Source organism: Panthera pardus, unplaced genomic scaffold (assembly GCF_024362965.1).
Source record: "Panthera pardus isolate Hobbes unplaced genomic scaffold, ASM2436296v1 HiC_scaffold_20, whole genome shotgun sequence".
NCBI lineage: Eukaryota > Metazoa > Chordata > Mammalia > Carnivora > Felidae > Panthera > Panthera pardus.
In genome coordinates, this window is record NW_026526766.1 from 34037162 (window position 1) to 34059816 (window position 22655).

The 22655-nt window shown below is 38.2% G+C and overlaps 1 protein-coding gene across 33 annotated transcripts in view; it reads right to left on the minus strand.

Moving 5' to 3' along the window:
• PTPRD (protein tyrosine phosphatase receptor type D) overlaps nt 1-22655 on the minus strand; it is a 1374111-nt gene that overhangs the window by 384374 nt on the left and 967082 nt on the right. The gene's annotated exons all lie outside the window — the stretch shown is intronic.

A 22655-nucleotide genomic window follows, 5' to 3' on the forward strand; every position in this document is an offset into this window, starting at 1 on the left:
TAAATTAATTAAGGGGATACAATCCTACACTACTTTAAGCAAAAATACAAGGTCACTTGAGTGATTGTCTGGTGACAGATGGTTGTGAAAAAGTGTTACCTAGGTGGTTAATATTCCAGGCTGCCCGGGGTGGCTCAGGTGGTTAAGTTGTCCAACTCTTGGTTTAGGCTCAGGTTATGACCTCACCTCACTGGTTCTTGAGTTTGAGCCCCTCATGGGGCTCTGTGCTGGCAGTAGGAAGCCTGCTGGGAATTCTCTGTCTCCTTCTCTCTATGCCCCTCCCCCATTGCACACTCTCTGCCTCTCTCAAAATAAATAAATAAGTACATAAATAAACAAACTTAAAAACAAACAAACAAAAAATTCCATCAGAACTGTAGATTTTAAATGGGATTATGTCTCTCTAAAGCAAGTAGTCCATCAAAGACAGTAATTTGTGTCCTTTTGGTCACCCAGTCTCTATTATTTGCTTCACTTCAAAGTAAGCATGTAGGAGTATAAACCCTTTCAAAATCTATCATAAAGTAGCAGTGTTCCTCGACTGCATTGTTCTTAGGGAAAAATGTTCCTTAAATTATGTACTATAGCCTAAAAAATTCATAGAATTCATAAGCATGAAGAACAGACAAGAAGCAAGCAGTAAAGGGGTGAGGGGACAACACTGAACACAAAAGTAGTCCAAGTTCTAGATACTTTTCCTGCCGCTCTTCTGATTCTACTTTGGAATTAAGGCTTTTTAGTCTGATCCTTAATTATACTGGGTGTTCCTTGGAGAGAAAGTGTCTCATTCTATCATGTTTAGTCATGATCCCTATTATAGCATAATCAATTATTATTATCTAGAAGGAGTAATCTTAAATAACTCTTTCCCAAAGGAAAATTAAATAAATAACCAAAAAAATTGAAGTAAACAAAACTTAAAAATGTGCCATGTCCATGCAAACCATAGTGTTTTAATCTGTCCCATCCACCACATCCCTCAGTTTACCGACATAGTTCAGGTGTTTTCTCTCAAACGAAATTGAGTCATAGTGTGGGTTTCCTGGTACACTGCCCACAGTAATGCTTTCTGCTTACAAAGGAAGTTCAAACTCACCCATGGATGAAAGGTGCTTAGATTTTATACCTTATAGACTAAGCCAGCTCTGCACCAAACAAAAGAACTGATTCAGTTTCCAAAGCCTTCTGAGGCAGCTCTCAAAATGAAAAGGTGGTCTCAACCCAACATCATATATGCGTTATACGAAATTTAGGTCTGTTATTTAATAAGCCAAGCAGTCACTGAGAGCCTCCTGAGTGTCAGGCAATATGCAAATTACCCAAAACACAGATGAAAGCATCTGGACACTAATGGGAGGGTATGTCTATTTAACCATCTACTGGAATCAAAATGAAAAAAAAAAATAATGTGACTGAAGTTATAAATAAGTAAAAATGTGCTCAGGGAGCACAGGATAGGGTTCCTATAAGTTCAATAAAGACAGGAGCAAATGAAGCGCATAGATTGTGGCATACAGATTAATATGCAGTCTCTGAAGTCAAACTACTTAGTCATGAATCATGTCTTCACCACTTAATATGAACACTAAGGACAAGTTACTTAACCTCTCTAAACTACAATTTACCCTATCTCACAGGCAAGGATAATAAGGGCTTCTAAAGCAGAGAAGTACTCTAGTGATTAAATGAGATAATCCTCATGCAATACATTGCATGCACATGCTAAGTACCCAATACTTGTTAGGTCTTTCTATTATCAATACTAGAAAGTATTTTTCTTTGCAATAGTGGAGAATATGTACCCTGGTAATGAGTTTCCTTAACAGCCCATTGCAGGAAAGCAAATCTTTGAAAGTCTTGGCTCTTTCAAATGTCCTGGGGCAGGTATGTAAAAAACTCATGTTGATTAGGAATTAAAATATAAGAGCTAAATCAAGAGGATACCAACATTTTGTCCCATTTATCATCTTAAATGTGTTTCTGTTTTGAGTTTATTTATTTATTTTGAGACAGAGAAAGAGAGAGAGAAAGAGAGCACAAGCAGAGGAGGGGCAGAGAGAGAGAGAGAGAGAGGGAGAGAGAGAGAATCACAAAACAGGGCTCGAACCCACAAACCACGAGATCATGACTTCAGTCAAAACCAAGAGTCAGAAGCTTAACCAACTGAGTCACCCAGGTGCCCCCTAACTGTGTTTTTAAATAAGAATAAACAATTATTCATGTAAATATAATCTACCAAAAGTATGGAGAAGTCTTTTATTGAAAAAGACTTTATTTCTTTATTTCTTGGCCTTGTAAGGGCCTTCTAACACTTGGTGATCATAGAATTATTTCAGGATCATTATCACTGAATAAAACTAGGCTTAGGGTTAAGACAAAAATAAAAATTCATCTTGGTAATCATTTTAATAATCAAAGCACACAGCTTTCAAATAATATTTCTAGTTGGTTCAGGGAAATTTTAAAAATCCTATGTGTTCTTATGTAATTACGTGTAACGTGAAAATCTTTATTTTAATGTAAAATATCTCAGTTGCCCAATTCATGCTGACATTAATGTTGTTTCACTCTTTAAATCAACATAATTGATTAAATAGTTGTTAAATACCATTACAAAACGTTGTTAAAAACTCACTACCAGTATATATATATATATATATATATATATATATATATATATATACACACACATAAGATAATAATATATTTCATCAGCAATATAAAATAATTGTCTTGGTAATTAAGGAAGCTCATTTAGTTCTAGTGCTGGTTTATTCAAACATATAATTACACTGCATAACTAGCAAGTACTCCTTTTAATCAAATATATAATTATTAAAATATTCCTGAGGGATATAATTGGCATATTATAAATATATTTCTATCATGACTACTTAAACCTTTAAAAAGGCCTTGGTTTAATTAGCATACAGTAACTCTTGTCTTGAAATGAAATTAAATCCTTAAGAGAAACAACTAATTTGAAGTATAATCTTATATTACCTAAATATAATTATCAAACCTTGCCAAGTAAAAATAATAGAAAACCCTAGAGAGCTGATTTACCAAAAATACAATGATCACGTGTCTCTAAGCATGAATTCTCAACCCAGATTGCACAAGAGGACCACCTAGGGAGCTTTTATAAAAACCATCAGCCCAGGCCCCATGCACAGAGATACTGTTTCAATTGGCTGGGAGTGGGGCCCAGACATCTGTGTTTTTTGTTGTTTTTGAAAGTCCCCAGAACCACTGCACCAGAGACTGATTAAAATTTATTTTTTCCCAGTCCGTAAATGTTTACAGCATCTTTATTCATAATCACTAAATATTTGAAACAACCCAGATGTCCTTCAACCGGTAAATGGATAAGCAAACTGTATATATACATACGATGCAATACTACTCAAGCAACAATCTATTGATTCATGCAACAACACGGATGAATCTGAAACGCACTTTGCTAAATAAGAAAAGCCGGACGAGGACGGCTCCACTCTGGAGCAGTGTGAGGGTATTTTGAGGTGTAGGACCTGCAGGGTAATTACGGTGGAGGATGTAACACTGTGCATCTGTTCAAACCCACACAAATGTACACCACAAATAATGGATTTTACTGTATATAAATTTCTAAAAATCAATCAGGAAGTAGGGAGTGGGAAGCAAGAGAATGCAGACCATGACCAATCAATACAACCACTTTACAAATGTAAAGTCTAGTATCACATAACTAGACTGAAGGAGAGGGGGAAAGAACTCTCCGAAGGAATTTTGGAAAACAGTGTTTTGACTGGATACCGGAAGGCTAAAACAGCCCATGGTAACAGCATTTTCTTGTTCTGAAAAAAAAAGAACACAGTCATTACCCCCCAAAAAGGTCTAGACTTTTATAATTTCTGTAATACTTATTTTGATTTCCTCTTTTTCAGCTGTGTGGCTGTATTTAATAATAAACAACATAAGATATTCTTACAGATCTGAAAGACTTCATAAACAAACGTGTAAACGTGGACAGAGATTGCATTTGGATCCAGAACAGGGACTCTCACAAAGCCAAGGGCAAAGGGAGTTGAAAACGCAGCAGTGCAGAGGCTGCCCCAGCAGGGAACAATCAACTCATTTAATCAGAGAGCTGATCTTCCAGCTAATATGTACTTTATTCCACCGCTTTAGATCTTTTCATGCTAATAAAATATGAATATGTGAAAATGATATTGATTCTTTAGTTTGTCAAAATCTCAGAATAAAGAAATGCATTCTTAGAAACCTACAAGTAATATAGTATGCTTTTTATTTATTTCTTTATTTTAGAGACAGGGAGAGCACGTGCAAGGAGAGGGATAGAGAGAGAGAATCTTAAGCAGTCTCCATGCTCAGCATGGAGCCTGATGCGGGGCTTGGTCCCAAGATCCTAGGCTCGCTACCTGAGCCGAAATCCACAGTCAGACGCTCAATCCACCGAGGCACCCAGGTGCCCCTGTTTATTTCTAAAACAGGATTTGAGAGGATTAAAAGTTAAAGACTTAAAAGAAAACCTCACAACACCTCCTAAATAACCAGTAGTTCAATGCAAGAATTCCAGGCTGATACAAACCATTCAATTGGAAGACTGTCTATGGTTTGTTCCTGAACTGAATCCCCATCTTGTCCACCTAAAATCTTTATCCACTGTCATATGACCTGGGGGGCTGTGGTGAGAATTACTGAGGCCTGACCTGTGAGGTCCCCAGTGACTCAGGTGAAGCCTTGGCATCAATCTATCAGAACACTATAGGCCAGAGAATCCTGGGAAATTTATTATTGGCCATGATAATGAAAGCTTGGCCCTAAGTTTACAGCCTAAGGAAATATAAGTGAATCATACTAGAAGTGGGCCACAAACTTAAAGCAATGGTCTACATAAACTGTTTCTTCTTTCCCATTCATTTTGCTTTGAATGCACAGAAATCCATCACTTTAGGAGAGGAATTTAGTACCTGAATTATCATTGCCATCAAGAGCAATGATAGATTTTCTATATTGTAACCAAAGTAACCCTGATCAAACCCAAATATAATCATCTTCACCTTCTTCCTCTAAAACCTTACCATTTTTCTTTACTACTGTCCCCTTTATTCTGCCCTCTTCAGACACAAGTCATGCTTCCCTGGCTTCGGGGCCTTGGTACAAGCTGTTTGGTTTTGGTTTTGGCTTTGGTTTTGGTTTTGGTCTTGGTCTTGGTCTTGGTCTTGGTTTCGGTTTTTCTGTGCGTAGGCTCTAACACCCCAGAATCATTAAATATTCTTCAGGATCTCAACTTACTATTGCTTCCAGGGAACCTGACCTCCCAACTAGGTCAATTCTCCTTACATTATAGATGTTCTGTACCAGGTTCCTCTCCTTCTCTAAACCTTGTTCCATTTATTCCCCTACTGTTCCTAGAACATCCAGGCACCTCCTATCCCAGTGTCTTTGAACTGGCTGCCCTCTCTGCCTGGAGCATTCCTTGATGATTAACTTCTCCACCTCTTTTAAATCTGCTTAAATGTCACCACCTCAGTAAGGCCTACCTTGACCTGACCACTCAACTTGAAATTGCATTGGAATCCTCCTCCCCACTCCTGATTCTGCTTCTCTGGTCTCTTACCCCATAATATTTATAACCTTTGAGCACATAATATACTTTATTATTTATAATTTGTGTTTTTTACTGTATTGTATTTGTTATCCTATTTCATAATTTTGAGGCCCCCTAGAATGTGATCTTTATGGTACAATATTTTTGTTGTTGTTGGTATGTTGGGTTGCTGATATATCTCAAACCCTAGAATGAGGAGAATATCTCTGGAATGAATTGCTTAAGGACCATTTATGCAAAATGTTTAGAAAGAGAAAAAGGATACTCAGATGTCCAGGACCTGAACACCATCTGCGAATTAGAACGTGTGAGCAAAAACATCTCTCAGTGAAAATAGTTTTGTATAACTTTAAGGTAACAAATTAGAAAGCATTGGTAATTAAGCACAGAAGAGGAAGTAAATCTTGCAGCCTCCATTACAATTACAAGCCCATAATCGTTGCTAGGCACCTCAAGAACATGATCATAATTACTCCCCAGATAATAAGTGCAGGTTGAGGTGCTTATCCCCATTTTACACAGGAGAAATCCAAGGTTAGATTGCAGCTGGCACTGGCCCTGCCTCTCTCCATCTTGTTCACTATCATATCCCCAGCAACCAGCAAAATGCGGGCAGGTAGCAGATGCAGAAAATATATTTACTAAATTAAAAAAAAAATTAAGTTTAGAGGGGTTAATAAACTCTTCCAAGTCCAACCATCTAAAGCTAGCAAAAGACATAATTTGAACCCAGATCTTTTTACTTAAAAGCCAATGTTCTTTCCAACACACATTTCTTCTGACTAGAATTTTAATCATTATACATGGCCCACAAAAATGCAGCAGTCCCACCAACTATATACCATAGCAACTCTTCAGGGAGTCTCAGTATACAGAGGGAAATATGAAAGTCGATATTTCTGATTAGTATCACCCAAATGATCAGGCAACAATCATGCTTCATTTGATCTTTTTAGTACTGAAAAGTTTAAGGAACATTACAGAAGGAATGCCATCAAAACAGATAAAGTGAAAAGTTTTAGCACCAAGTCTTTAGTCTTCATGCAATTAGAAAGTCATTTTCACAGAAATATCTTATTTCTCAGACATGACTCCATCAGTACAGCCCTCTGTTTCCACCCAGCTGCTCACTTGGGCAGTGCCCTTCTGAGCTCTGGCCTTTGAAATGCTAACTCATGGGCTGAACAACTGTTCACCTGCTCTTTAGCCTTAAACATTCTGAGGCTTTACATTGGGTAGCCAGAGCAGGTCCTGATAGAAAAAGGAGCTCAGGGCCACCAGGCTGACTTGACTACAAGGGACAAATCAGCAGGCAGGAGACAGAGCCTCTCCCCAGCCTCAGGCTATGAGGGGCCACCTGAGGTTCTTAAACCTGGCATTGTTAGAACACACAAAACTGGGAAGGAAAGGAATTAAATGAATAATTCATCATCCCAAATTCACATTCACCAGAAGTATCTATATAATGGCAGTTAAAGGACTTTAAATGTGTCCTTCTGCTTTATATTTTAGTGTGAGATACCAGGTAATGGAATCTATTCTCTAATTCACTTTCCACAAACAGAATCAGCCCAAATGTTTGCTGCTAGTGCTTTGTTAAACTCTCTGCTATTGTTAAACCAGAGAAATGGCTGGAAACTGCTGGGATTGGGAAGTTTTATTCATTTCAATTCTATAAATTTCTACTGAGACCCTACACAGAGAGTGAAAACTTGTGGTCCCAGACCAGATCCATCCCAAAGATGTTTTTGCTTCAGCCTCAATATTATTGTTGCCTCATGATTTTTAATTGAAGCCAAAATGTAAAAATTAGGGATGTTTCACACACAAATCTGGATTTCAAGCTTCTCTAGGAAAATCAGAAAATCCTGGGCATGCCTCCCCAAATGGCAAGAATAGGCTAGGTGCTTGCTTCCCTCATGAGATCCAGCACAAACTTTCCAAGGAGTTGAACTGGCCTGCTTCAATAATGAATTTTATTTGACTAGTACAGAAGCCATTGAATTTGCTGTCCCTGGCTACATTCAAGGCTCAGTATTGAGACAGGCCTAGTACTGGGACAGTACTTCAAGAAGGCAGTATCTAAAATGAGTAAATACACTTGCCCTAGGCATGGGAAATGAGATTTAAGACAACTACTAAAAGTAATATATGGAAACTATGAGAACTGTCAGGAGGGACACAAAAGCCATAATAAAGTGCATTAGGTGTATTGGCAGAGAGATGAAAGAGAAATACATGAAGAAGATGGTTCTGCCTACTTCTGTAGCTGTTCTCTCTGTGACTTATGCAGTACTTTCCAAGTTCAACCCATCACAAAATCTTTTAATCTTCTCGAATAAATGTTTAATCTTCTCGAATAAATTTTGTATCTGGAACCTCCTTATCCTATAACTGCAACCACAGTTCAGGTACTCATGACCCTGATTGTGTTTGATTTTACAGCAGTTTCTTAACTGGTCTCACACCCTCAAATCCATCCTCAACTCAACCGTCAGTGATCTACTAAAAACACAAGTTGGACCACATCATTTTCCAGTTTAAAAGATTTCATCGGCTTCCCCTATTAGTTGGTAATGCTGGGCTTTGCCTGAGAATGAACTGAGGATCCTTTAAAGAATTCCCTACCCTGGGTCCTTACCTTCATATATTTTGCGTTAACGGGTTAGTGTGTGGCCTAGACGACTATAGTTTCAGCCCCAAGTAACTCCCAAGTATCATCAGGTTGAGAATCACTGATCTACCAGGCAAGTCCCAAGCTCTTTAGCTCTGCCTTAATGCTTTCCAATATGTTTCCTGTCTCTACCATACCTGCTAACGTTGCCTTAGCGACGACCTGCTAGTGGCAATACTGTGTGTGCATGTTCACTACTGCATGTCTACTTCCCAGGTTTTCGTAACCTCTTTCCTCCCCCACTATTCTGAAAGCACCAACTTAGCTCTGTCTTCTTGTTTTCTCCAGGTGCTTGGGACACAGAGGGCACTATGTAAGAGTGGAGGAAGACAGTAGTGAAGATGGCACCAGAAGAGTAACTAAGATTTGGAATGGCTACAATGTGCAGACATAAAGGGAGAAGAGAAGAATATTAGTAAAACTGGAAAAACACAATGCACTTTTTGAGATAAACAGAACGCCGGTGAATAAGCAACTGTGAAAGCTTTTTTTAGGCTACAAAGAGGAGTCCAGTGGCCTGGGTAAATACCACAAAGGGAAGTGAGCCAATTTATTTCCTGCCCAATGGTGGCATCGGATCCATTTGTTAAACTGCAAACTCTCTAGAGAAAATAGGTTCCAGAATACAGGCAATTGTTTTATTATAATTATCATAATACCCTTCCTGTTTCCATCTCTCACTCCAAATCAGAACAATTAAAATGCAAAAAGAATTATGTGTTTTGCAATTGCTAAATGATCTTTTTATATCCCTTGGCTGATGCAGTTCTGATTATTTCAGAAACAGTAGTTCTCCACAGTGGTTTCTGCTGCTTACTTCAAATGATTCATGCAGTGGGGCTCTCATTCTTTCCCATGAGATTTTACTCCATAGTCAAATAGTCTTAATCATTAGTCAGCTTCCTTCATATTCAGCCAAGAGTTTTGCTTAATATAATTAGTCCTACTTTTTCATACAACTCTATACAGCCTCTGTCCTTATGAGAATAGAGTTATGCTTGCATTCATTTTCAGAAACTTGTACCTTCTACTAGTTGCCAGGACAAACTGGCAACAGTTGGTTCTTTATATTTTTCCATGTGAGTCAAGAATTCCAATTGCAGTCAATTGCAAACTGCCCCCTCACCACAACCCATGAGGGCTTTTCAATTTGCTGACATATTGGATCATAAGTGTTATTTCTGAACATCGCTGCTGGATCAATGGTGCTTTCTCGTGGGAGTTTTATTTTCCTTTTGATTTATAAGCACTGTGATGGTACAGAGTACATCTGTACCAGAAGTACCTGTGATGTGACCAAATTCACCATGATGTTTCTGCTCTGGCTTGCCTCTACAAAACCAATATCAGGCTTCAATACCCATGATTACAAACCTGTTTCTTTACAGACCCAGTTACAACATTCTCATCAAATGTAACAATTTCCAGCACCTTTTTCTCTATATTTAAGGTGTTCGTAGCTCCAAATGTCAGGCTCACAGCGCAATGAAAAATATCCCACAGCTGATAAATTATTCATTTTTCAGGAGTTTGCGATTTGAAGTGGCACTAACAGCAGAGTACCTGAAGCACCCCCAAAAGACATAAAGTGCAGTAACATCCAAGCTTTTGCCACATAAATTCCAAAGGTTAAGCGCTATTAAACATCTCTGTTTATCAAGAGATGTGCTCCTTGAACTTATTTATTCTAATTAATCTGCTCCCAATAAACATTACTAACAAAGCAAAGTGCTAAAAGAGGCTAATCAAAAGCATCTTCTTTCCTTACCTCATCTCACCAGGTTAAAACAAGGTCCTCTGCTAATAAATATTCTCCACTTCCCACTGTCTGGTGAGGACTTGTAAATGAGTAGGGTCAAAAGCAGGGGTTGTCAAGCCATGAACTCAGTCCAAATCTGGCTCACTGCACATGTTTTTAAGTTTTATTTACTCCCATTTTTTAATATACTGTCTGTAGCTGCTTCCTTCCTATAATGGCAGAGCTGAATGGTTGTGACAGAGTCTACATGGCCCACAAAGCCAAAAATATTTACTATATGGTCCTTTACAGAAAACATTTGCCAACCTCTCATCAAAAAGCATGCAAAATGTGTACAGGTTTCAGAATTTTTGCTCTGGGTAGGGTTTTAACTGATGTGTATCAATGTGTTCATCTACCCAGAAAACAGCTGCCTTTAAGTACTTGTTATCTAGAACATCATCTGTGTTACAGTTCCTGAGAAGAAGGAAGAATGAAGCAACCACAGGTCCAAGGTTGCTCCTCAAGCTGACAGATGCTTCACTTTCATGACAATAATCACCATGTATTTCAGCTATTTACTGGTGTATTTTAAACCACCTCAAAACTTGTTTTAAGGCAAAGATTTCTTTGCACAGGATTCGGCTCTGCAGGCTTCAGCTGGGTGGTCCTTCTCTTCCTCTCCACTGACATCACTCACGTGGCTTGCAGTCACCAGGAGGAGGCTGGACTGTGGCTGGAAAGCTAAGATGGCTTTGCTCATATACCTGGCTATTCACCTGGGATGGCTACAACTTGTGTGGGTGGTCTAGGCATTTCTTTCTCTCCATGGGGTCCTTACTGCAGGGTAACTGGATATCTTTCTATGATAAGTCAAGGTGCCACAGAGTGGAAGTGGAAGCTCCCAGCCTTCTTCTTCTTGTTTTTTTTTTTTTTTTAATGTTTATTTATTTTATTTTTGAGAGAAAGAATAGGGTAGGGTCAGAGAGAGAGGGAGACAGAGAATCCCAAGCAGGCTCCGTGCTGTCGGCACAGAGCCTGACATGGGGCTCGAACCCACAAACTGTGAGATCATGATCTGAGCCGAAACCGAGAGTCAAACGATAGACTGGCTGAGGCCCCCAGATGCCCAGAAAGCTCCCAGACTTCTAAGGGGTAGGACCAGCACTGGAGTAGCATCACTTCTACAACATTCTACTGGTTAAAGCACAACCAAGTACCAACACACGTTCAAGGGGAGAGTCATCTTGCTTCCCTTTGAGAGGTGCTGTAAAATACCCGGCCACGATTTCCTACCTATCACATTCTAGGAGGATGAGGACATCATGAGTACAGCGATAAAATCTTGAAGGCACACCTTACTGCTAACAATTTAGAGTGATATGGACAAACAAGGAAGCCTATCGAAAAATAAAGGCCATTTTATAATAAAACACTGGTGGCAGAGAATGCAACATTTCCCAAACTGACAGTATTTTCTTCTTTTATTAAATTGAAAGAGGACAACAGCTTTTCTAAAAGCCATTTGATGCTTCTCTAATTCTTACATAGTGCATATACTGTGGCTATGATCTAATCTTTCCTCCATGACCCTGAATCCTCATTCTGACTGTCAGTGAGGCTCCTGGACAGCTGCCATGGAGCTGGGCCTCCCGGGCCTGTTGCACTGCCAGCATCACTCAAGCACTCTCCACACAGTTCTGACTGCCCTGCACTGTGAGTTCTTGTACCCGCTCTTTTTAACCCATCTGCCTCCTGCCTGGACAAAGAGTCAAGAGAGCTGAGTTCTAGGCCCTTCACCATTACCTATTCCCCTTTTTGCTCCAGGCAGTTCACCTGTTCTGACCCTTGGTTTCTTTTATCTGAGAAGTGGTGATAATAAAAAGTATACTGCCTACTTAGGCCTAGAGTTTTCAGGAACAGATTAAAAATAAAATGTGTTTAAATAACTATACAAGGGAAAGGTACTATCATAATCATTGCAAGGAGACAAAATTGCATTTTATTACTAAAATAAGAATAATATATTACAGAATTAATTTAATATTGTATAAAATACATACTTAATATAATAATAATGGCTACCATTTATTTAGTGCTTCCTGTGTTTTAGGCATAGTTCTAGCACCTTACATTGGCTAGTAGTTAATTTTCACAGCAACCCTACCATTACCATTTGATATGCTAGACCACAAAGCTGAGGCATGAAGAGATCAGACAATCTGCCTCTGGATATTAAATGGAACTATGACTGATATTTCCCAGTTTGCATAGCTGATTTCAAGAACTTCTGAAAGGTCTATCATATGTCTGACAAAACTTCCTCCTTCCAAACCCCACAGAAGTTAGAAGGGGAGCATTTACCTCTCCCAACCTCTGCCCCACAGTCTGTTCCAGAGCTGATGCACTAGGAGTGGTTCTAAACCAGAGGTGATTTTGTCCCCCAGGTCCCATTTGGCAATGTTAAAAGACACCTTGGTGGTCACAACTGAAGGCCAGGGTGCTAATGGTAGAAGCCAGGGAGGCTACTACATATTCTATGATACTGAGGGCAGTTCCCAACAGCAAAGAATTCTTTAGCCCAAAATTTCAATTGTGTCAAACTTGGAGTACACTGATGGCAGAAACACAGCACAAGAGAGACTTCACTTCGAGTTCAGCGCATAGGAGACATCCAAATCTATGATGTAGATGCTTTTGTTTATTTGTTTGTTCTGTTTGTTGCTGCTCTAGGGTATATGCTGCTTAGTTCCTTGATCTGAAAATCATCTCAATAGGTGAAAATGCTAGACAGGCGATTTCTGCACACATCAGGCATTACAGTATATACGATGGGATGAAAACAAACCCTTACTGAATGCCTGCCGTGTATCAGGCATGTCAGAATTCCCAAAGAGTCAGAAGAATTAAGAAAATTATTCCAGGTAAGCAGAAGGGCAAGAATTTAAGCCAAATCTGGTTGTTTACAACATGTACTATTTTAGAGTAAATACATTTAAGTTATGGTTTAATAATCCTTATTCTATTTATTACTTTATATCCCCATGGGACTTAAAACTAAGTACAAATATGTTAAATCACATAAAATCAAGATTTTTTTTTTTGGAAATGGAAGCGGTTAACCAGGAAAACTTTTATTTAAATGCTTTCATCTGTAAAGGAAATACATACTAAGAATCACTGAGGAGTCAATTGCTATCACCCTGACTAAATGGAAGCACGCAGAGCAAAGACCTATTAAAATTCCCTTCTTCCCTGCAAGTCAGTGTTGCCGATCACCCTCCAATTACAGATCTGCTTTTCCTGCGTACCCTCCCCAGTCCTCTCCAGCTATGGATATCGATGAAGGAACATGCAGACTTAATTACATGTTTCCAATGTAAAACTATCACCTGCTTTAAAAGAAACACAAAAGTGGCCAGAGATAAAGAGCAAAACGCAGACATTTGTGCTTTTGCTAGCCAAAGGCTTTAGTGTTTAAAATCTACATTGGCTGGTGCAAAGAAATTTCAGTTAAGCCGTTTAGACAATGATTTATAACTTGATCAGGAAGGTAGGAAGCACCTACCTTCTAATGCATTATTTGCAGAAAATGTATTTATTTTGTTCTGGTAAGGGTTCACAGGACCCAAATCAAGTTTCACAGATAAATATCCCAAGAATATATTTGTTTCTTTACATCTCTGCCTAGCAATCCAAACTCCTTCCAAGGCCTACAGGGCCACAGGATCAAGCCCCTCCCTGCCTCTCCTACCTATCTCTTGCCACTTGTGCTTCAGTCTTCTGGGCCTTATTTTTTCCATTGAACATGCTGGGCTCCTCCTTTGAAAATCACTGCTCATTTTGTCTGGATGCACTGAATGCCACTTTTTCAGGGCTGGTCACTTTAGAACATCACTCAGCTTAAGCATTTTGTCTCATTAAGCAATACCTTCCACGATATAAAATGGAGTGTCCTGCCTCCTCCTCCCCCCTTACTGTCATGTACATCACCTTGTTTCATTATCTTTGAAGCATGTGTATCTATCCAAAGTCATACTGTTCATTTATTTTTTTGTCCATAACCTTGTGTTGTATTTTTGTCCATAACCTCTTTACATAGTGAGCACTCATTCAATGAAATATCATTACTTTTAATTTAACTGCTGTGATTTAAATGTGCTTTTTAAGGATAGATATTAGGGGGATTTTCTTTGTAATGACCTGAAATTACTATAGCTTAAAGCTATAAAGTACCTTTTCAGTGATAAACAATCCCTTTATAAAGACTTAGGGGAGGGGCGCTTGGGTGGCTCAGTTGGTTAAGCATCTGACATTGGCTCAGGTCATGATCTCACAGCTCATGAGTTCAAGCCCAGCATCGGGCTCTGTGCTGACAGTTTGGAGCCTGGAGCCTGCTTTGGATTCTGTGTCTCCCTTTCTCACTCTGTGTCTCCCACACTCATGCTCTGTCTCTCTGTCTCTCAAGAATGAATAAACATCAAAAAAATTAAAAAAAAAGAAGACTGAGGGGAAAATAAGTAAAATTAACAATAAACAACTAAGAAAGGAAAAAAAAAACTGCTGAAATGTATTTGTTATACTTCCTGTACTTTTAGCTCAAAAGTGAAGTCTTGCATGCTTTTTAAATTGAAGATATAAGTACTTAGCATATTTTAATGTTACATTTAATAACCATATTATAAAATGATTGTAATAACACTATGCTGTGATTTTGCAAAACCCATCACAAACCATAGATTGAATTTAAAACTTTGGTCAGAGAACAAAACTAAATTGAAATATTTTTGTACAGTCTGATTCCACCTTTTTACACAGATACTAACATAAAGATAAGTTCAAATAAAATGACCTAAAATAAACAACCGAAAAGGGAAATTATAAGAATGAGAAGTGATCTATTTTCGGAAAGAAATATATAATGCCATGTTAAAAATAAAGGATTACTTATCCTTCACTAGCCTGGTTTTCTCTTCCACTCCAAATCATAACGATCTGTTCCTGGTTCAAGTTCTAGGAGAGCATATCTTCACAATAGTCAACTAAAATATTCTTTCAGTGTCAAGGCTGTCCTCCCTAACCTCCACCACCCTGGTCCCTGTACCCCCATCAATCTGCATAGCTTCCAACCAGCCTCCCAACAGATCCAAGGCCACTCTGGCTGGCCTGGCTCCAAAGCTTCTCTACACTCAGCAGCCACAAGGATGTTTTTAAAATGCAAATTCCTTCCCTTCACTCCTCCAGCTGTTCCTAGAAGAAAAACCAAGATCTTGAACAAGTTCTATGAGGTCTTGCATTAGACAGTCTGTGCCTGTTGTCCAGCCCTATTTGAATTCTCTCTCCTCATTGTCTGGGATCCAGGAACATCCCATTTTTTTTTTGTCCATAACCTTGTGTTGCCCCAAAATCTCATGCCCCAAAATATACTAGGTTATTCCCGTCTCAGGGCTCACAGGCATGTCCTTTCTTGGACCTTAACGGGTCTTTCAGGTATAGTTTATTTAGCTTCCACTCACCCACAAGATACTAGCTCAAAACTCATTTCCTCAGAGCTATGCATGTGATAAGGTTTAACAGAACTATATAACTTTAAAAAGTAAGTTGATATAAAACAAGTAAACTGTAGTTTAGTTAGTAGTATTGTGCCAACATTGATTTCCTGATTTTGATAATGTACTCTCATTATATAACATATTATCTTGAGGAAAACTGGGTGAAGGGTACATGGGAAATTCCTGTACAGTCTTTCAACTTCTTTTCAGCCTAAAATTATTCCAAAATTTAAAAAATGTCACTCCTTCAGGAAAGCTTTCTATTACTCTTCTGAACAGATGAGGCACTAAGCTCCTTATTTTCTTCCCTCAAATATTTAACGCAGTCCAAAAGTGTAAACTTTTGAGATTAATGTTAAATATTTGTCTACCCTGCTAGAGTGTAAGCCCTTTGGGGTAGGGATCATATCTCTTTATCTCACTATTGTGTCTCCAGTAGCTAAGTCAGTACTTGGCACAGGGAATGTGACCAATAAACATTTATTTAAAGAGACTATTAAATACATGAATGAGCCAATGAGTCAATGTCCTTTGGAAGCACAAATATATATAAAGATACATATTTACATATTTAAAAGATACTGCTCAAATTACGAAGTTAATGGGATAATAAATGTCAACAGAGATCTAAACATAGATGCTTCTAACTTGAAAATGATGCAAGCTAATGAGAAAAAAGTATAATAGCAACTAACATTTAGTAAATATCTAATCCAATTCAAGATGCTTTGCAAGCAGTTTTTTACTTAATCCTTATGATAACCATATCAAATGTGTGCTATTTTCAATCTTCATTTTACAGATGGGAGGCATACAGATATTTGTAACTTGCCCATGGTCAGAATAATTACATAGTAGAGGCAGGGTCTGAACGCGTACTTCAGCTTCTGAGTCCACAGTCGTAAGTACCACTTCCCACGTGGAGATAAATTCTGAAAACATTGCTTGAAACAGTTCTAAAGAGTGACCTATGACTTCTGAAGGTAGATGAAAAATGGATATGAAACCACATTCTTTACACTTTTGTATCTCTACCATCGTGCACAAAGTCTTCCATGGAGCAAGCAGACGGTACAAGTGTGCGTGCGCACACACACTACTTTGTCAAATAACAAAAAGAAGCTAAAGGAAACTGAGGAAATAAAACAGACAAAATTATAGGTAAGAGAATGGGTTTCCATCCAATCGGCAGTACTTTTATCTTTGATTCTTAATTTCAAAGTGGACACTGGTTGGGGATTTTCCACAATTAAGTGAAGCAGAGCAAAGTGGGCAGGAGAGTCGGGGCTCCCAAACAAATCAAGGTCATTGGAAACACTAACGAAGTGAAGAAAGTTAAAGAAATTAAGAATGTAAAAGGAAAGAAGTGAGGAAATCATGGAACAGATTAATCAACTACCATCAGGCTATAACAAGGCTGCCATCAGGCTACCATCAGCAATAACAAGAAGTAATTCACCAGCATTTCAGATATCGTTCCATCTTTTGAGCCAAGGGTCTCCTCATAAACAGAGATCAGAGCTAAGAAACATGTCATACTTAGGATTTTTTTTTTAAATCAAGTCCCTCTACATTCAATAAAGTGTTTTTAAGTGCACGCATTGGTTGATTTTGTGACATATTCTTAACCTTACTAGGTAGGTACAGCTTTGCTGAGAGCAATTAATTTAGAAAGCTACAAATCCTCTGCAACGGAGCTTAAGGATCAGTAAAATAGCTGGAATATTTTCCTTGCTGCAGACAGCTGGATGTTGCTAATTTAGCTACTTTAAAATGAGGGGAGGAAGGAGGAGGGAAAGGCAAAGTTTTTATTTTGCCACACATCTGTAAATTCAGAGAAAGGGAAAACAAGGAAAGCATCGATAAGCTTGGTAAATGAACTGGATTTCTCCCTGCTCTTGTCAGTGAGCATGTCTATCATAACTGGCCTAAGGAAACCAGCACACTTTCCTTTAAGGTTACATACAACGAAGAGAATCTAGCCAAATTACTGGTTTAAGCAACATTTTACATTTTCTATTTTAAATAGTTTTATTGAAATATAATTCACAGAATACACAGATCACCCACTTAAGGTGTACAATTCAATGGCATTTGGTATGTTTATACTCAGTGCCATCACTCCACTCTAATTTTATTTTTATTTTTTAAGTTTATTGAGAGAGAGAGAGAGAGAGAGAGAGAGAGAGAGAGAGAGAGAGAGATGGAGGGCAAGAGGGAGAGGGAGAGAGAGAGAAGACCAGGCAGGCTCCATTGTCAGTGTGGAGCCCGATGCAAGGCTCAAACCCACAAACTGAAATCATGACATGAACTGAAATCAAGAGTCGGATGCTCAACCAACTGAGCCACCCCTGCGCCCAAAATTTTAGAACATTTTCATCACCCAAGCAATTTACCTTTTAAAGGATGGTTCTATGGTTTGTGATATATATGTGTGTGTGTGTGTGTGTGTGTGTGTGTGTGTGTGTATATATATATATATATACACATATATATACACATACATATATATATACAATGTATAATCATATATATCATATATATCATATATTATATATAACCATATATATGATATATATAATATATATAATTATAATATATAATTATATGTATAAATATGTATATACATAAATATAATCATACCCAAACCATCACAATCTAAAGTGAAAATAAAAAGATATTTTTTAATGAAATATTGATGTTCTCAGTGTGAAATAGGCTGCTGCTGAAAGGTATGCATTTTGATGACCTATGAAAGACCTCTTCTCCATTTCTAACCTCATATTGGAAGGTCCAACTACATGGTTAGGCTACTTCTCAGAAGTGATTCTGCAAAATGCAAACGGAATAATTTTGACCTGGCTTTTAATTATTTCCCTTTATTTTTTTTCCTTGCAGAATAATTTATGACCATATCAAAAGCCACTCATTTTCTTCCTTACCATGCTCACCTCAACTTCCAGTTTTCTGATCCAATGGCTCATATATTATACTATTTGCCTATAGGAAATATCTATAGCTCCTCTCTATGAGCATCTCAAAAAAGAATGCATTACAAAAAGCAACAGAACAGAAGGATGGAACACTTTCCATTAATTAGACCCAAGGCAAATTTAAATCGGTAATTCGAAGAGTGAAGCTTTTTTTTTTAAAGCTTGACTAGCTTGACTAAATATGCTTCATAATTTTTCCTCTTGATCTTCAGTTTAATTAATGGGACAAGAGTTTTAAGAATCTTTTACGTATAGGACTTTATAGAGAAGCAAGCTAGGACTTTTAATGTGCTTCAAGAAAACCTGGTGTATCAAACACCAAAATTTTGATAATCTGTAGGTCAAATAAAAAAGCAGTTTAGCACAATACTTCACAAAACTGCTCAATAAAAATACTGGTTGCATATCTTTGAAATAATGATATAACAGCTAACATTTATTAAAAATCTATCATGTGTCATCTGCTGACTGTGTTTTACATTAACTCATTCAACGATCACAAAACCCAAGGGTAGGTTCTCTACTATACAATCATCATCATCATTATCATCATCACCATCATTCACATCTTAAAGTTAGGGAAACCGAGGCAAAGAGCACGTTGTATCACGTGCCAGATTACAAACGACAGCCAGAACTTAAAATCAGTGTCTGTCTTTAGAGCTCACTTTCTTAGCCACGCCAAAGAAACCAAGAAGTTTCACTGGATATAGTGATATACTACCAAAGAGGGGAAACACTAATTGATTTTACGTAAGACAGGAATATAGTGGGTAGACAGGGACTACAAGAAGCTTTTCTACAATAAGGGGGGGAAATGAGGATTTATTTGCCATCTCAGATGGAAAAATGTGAAAAAAAAAACAAAAAACAAAAAAGAGAAAATGGATGAACTAAGCCATTTGAGGAATTAAGCTATCAAAAGTCATGTTTCTAATGAAGATCCAATAAACATCCAGGTCAAATTATAGTTGTCAAAGTGTAAACTCAGGTCTAGACTGCAACAGTAGGCAGTCAGTGATTTCATTAGCATGAAACCAATTTGGTGAAAGAAGGTGCTACATGTAGGTTTATAGCCAGCATCTAGTTAAAAAACAAACAGAAAATGACTAGTAAACAGAAAACTAAAGCTAACATAAAACTACCACAAACTACTATGGAAACTCAGCCAAAAGAAAAATACCCACACCAGGACCACATTAATATAAATTTACCTTTAATTTGCATGCAAGTTATCACTGAACTGACCTCAATGAGACCAGATTTAAACCAAAATTTGACCTCAACCAGACCACTGCCTAACCCAGAACGAACGTCAATCAGACCACCACCTAAACCAGAAACCTGGTTGGCCTGACATGAGGAAGGACTACTACTAGTGCGCAAACAGGAGTCCTGCTGAGACTACAACTCTACCACCTGTACACACTTTCAAGAAACAACAAGCAGAACCATTACAAGCACTCAAGACCCAGGGATGAAAAGAAATAAGAGCCATACACACATCTAGCCTTTTAAAATAATAGTGGGGATCTGTGGGGCATTTTAAATTGGCAATGGCAAAGACTGTAATTTTCTGCTAAAGGGATATTATCACAATTTTTCAACCTGGGTTTGAACCAAGGCTCATAAGAGCTCTCCTACTTAATGCAACATCACACCTAGCACTTACTATAACGTTCCACACAGCAGATGAAAATCCTGACTCCTTGGCTCTTTGGAGTTAATCATTTCAAAAGGCAGTGAGCAGAACACATTAAATTAGCATGGTAAACTAGAGTGGATTCTTTCCATTCCCCACCCCTACACAGTCCTCTTTCTCAAGTGGGAGGACACTTTTTTAAAAATTATTTCCTAGTTCTCAAATGGCTCTGACAAGCTACTATTAAATTTTGAAATAGAACTCCTGATTCCTTGCATAAATACAAAATACAGTTAGGTAAAAGAAAAACAAAATATGGCTAAAGGTGCTAACGAAAGCCTAGGGTAACAAACCAGTGACCCAGGTGCTGGATGCCTGAGAAATACTGTATTTAGATGATGATGGAAAAATATAATTTTTCTCCAGTGCTCATTATGTCTGGGTTTTTTCAGTGTTTTGTGGGAAGATAATGACCCAATTTAGTAGGTTATAATCCAAGAGCACCTGAATGGCTCAGTAGGTTAAGCATCCAACTTCAGCTCAGGTCATGGTCTCACAGTTCATGGGTTCGAGCCCTGCATTGGGCTCTGTGCCAACAGCTTGGAGCCTGGAGCCTGCTTCAGATTCTGTATCTCCTTCTCTCTCTGCCACTCCCCTGCTCACACTCTGTCTCTCTCTCAAAAACAATAAACATTAAAAAAATTAATAGGTTATAATCCAGATCCTACTTTCCCAATTGTTGTTTGAACATCCTTCAGTGACTAGTCATATTTCCAGCTCCACCATGTGCTTTCCCATACAACAAATATCCTCCAATAGATTAATACGGGATGCTCTTTTTTCTTTCTAAATATACCTCAAAAAATATCGCCAATTCTTCCCCTTTCGCCAGAAACTCTCAGGTTATGCTACCCTACTCAACAACACTAAATGAATCTGCTAAAGGGAAAAGGTACTAAATAATCAAGGCTGAGTAGACAAGGACAAAACTAACTAATTTGACAAAGTTTCTTTAGTTACAATGGGAGGAGTGAGAGAGAATGTATTCTTTTTCAGGTTACATCTTGATTGAAAGCTGATATCATATAAACATACAACACGGTAAATATCTTAATTTAACTGAAAGGGGCTAATGCGGACTTGTTTTCCTTTTCAACAGCTACTGTAGAGGAGGTGCAGTGAAGGGGCATGCAGAGGGAGAAGGGGAGGAGGAGGGTAAAGAGAAGGGGAGCAGGAGGGTAAGGAGTAGGTGATGATCATCTGGAGTGTAGATTGTTTTTTAAGACATTATTTTATGGGGCGCCTGGGTGGCTCAGTCGGTTAGGTGTCCGACTCTTGATTTTGGTTCAGGTCATGATCTCACCGTTCTGAGGATCAAGCTCCACATCGGGCTCTGTGCTGACAGTGCAGAGCCTGCTTGGGATTCTGTTTCCCTCCCTCTTTCTCTCTGCCCCTCCCCTGCTCCCACTGTAACATAATTTTAAGAGTACTTGACATCTGTCTGCCACTTTTCACCAAAGATTTAAGCAAAGTATAGCTGCTCAGTAGAAGAACATTTCTACTTATCTGGAAAGATAACTCTGTGGATAGATGACAATTACCTCTAGCAACTTTATGAAAATCTCTAACTGCGATCTGAAATTAAAGTGGGTCCCCAGGGTGCTGATATGCTTTTGCCAAAAATTAACAATTGTAAAACAACGTACTCTTTCATTCTAGCCAAAACAGAAAAATAAAGCCATATGCCTGATTTCTTTAATAAACTAAATTTAGATTACTACTTTAAAATAGATTCTGACATAAATGGCTTTAAAATAACAAGAGCATCTTTCATTTGGGTCTTTTCCCAGTTAATTATTTGCTGGCATTGTCCTAGACATTCCTTGGCTTCACCTTAAACCAACACTCCCAAGTGCTAATTAGGAGACTATATACATTATTAACCAGAGAATGTGCTTAAAACATGCATGTTCCATATGTATCCTGTTATTAACATGATTCCTTTCAGTCCTGGAAAGCTCTCTTTAGAAAATAGAGTCCCTATTTAAACAAAGAAATTGGCTGCTATTGAGGAAATTTTTGTCAAAATTCAATTAATAGGTAGGGGCCAACAGGACACAGGATCCTTGTCTTCGAAACATCCTCAACATGAATCAAATTTCATCTCACGGAAACAGTCAGCAGAAGGAAAAGTTAATGCCTGCAGATGTTATATGTTTTCCTAGTACCAGGGGACTCCCAAAGAGAATGGCCGACTCTCACATGAGCCATACCATTCCTGAGAAACCAGACATGTCAGTGAGCCCAAGCCAGAGGCATGCCTTTTCCAGTACTATCTCTACCAAAAGACCCTGGGCCAGATGGGAAAAGAAACATATGTAAACAAGGTAGACCTAATGATTTCCTAATTACGAAGGAGATATGATCTTCTCATTAATT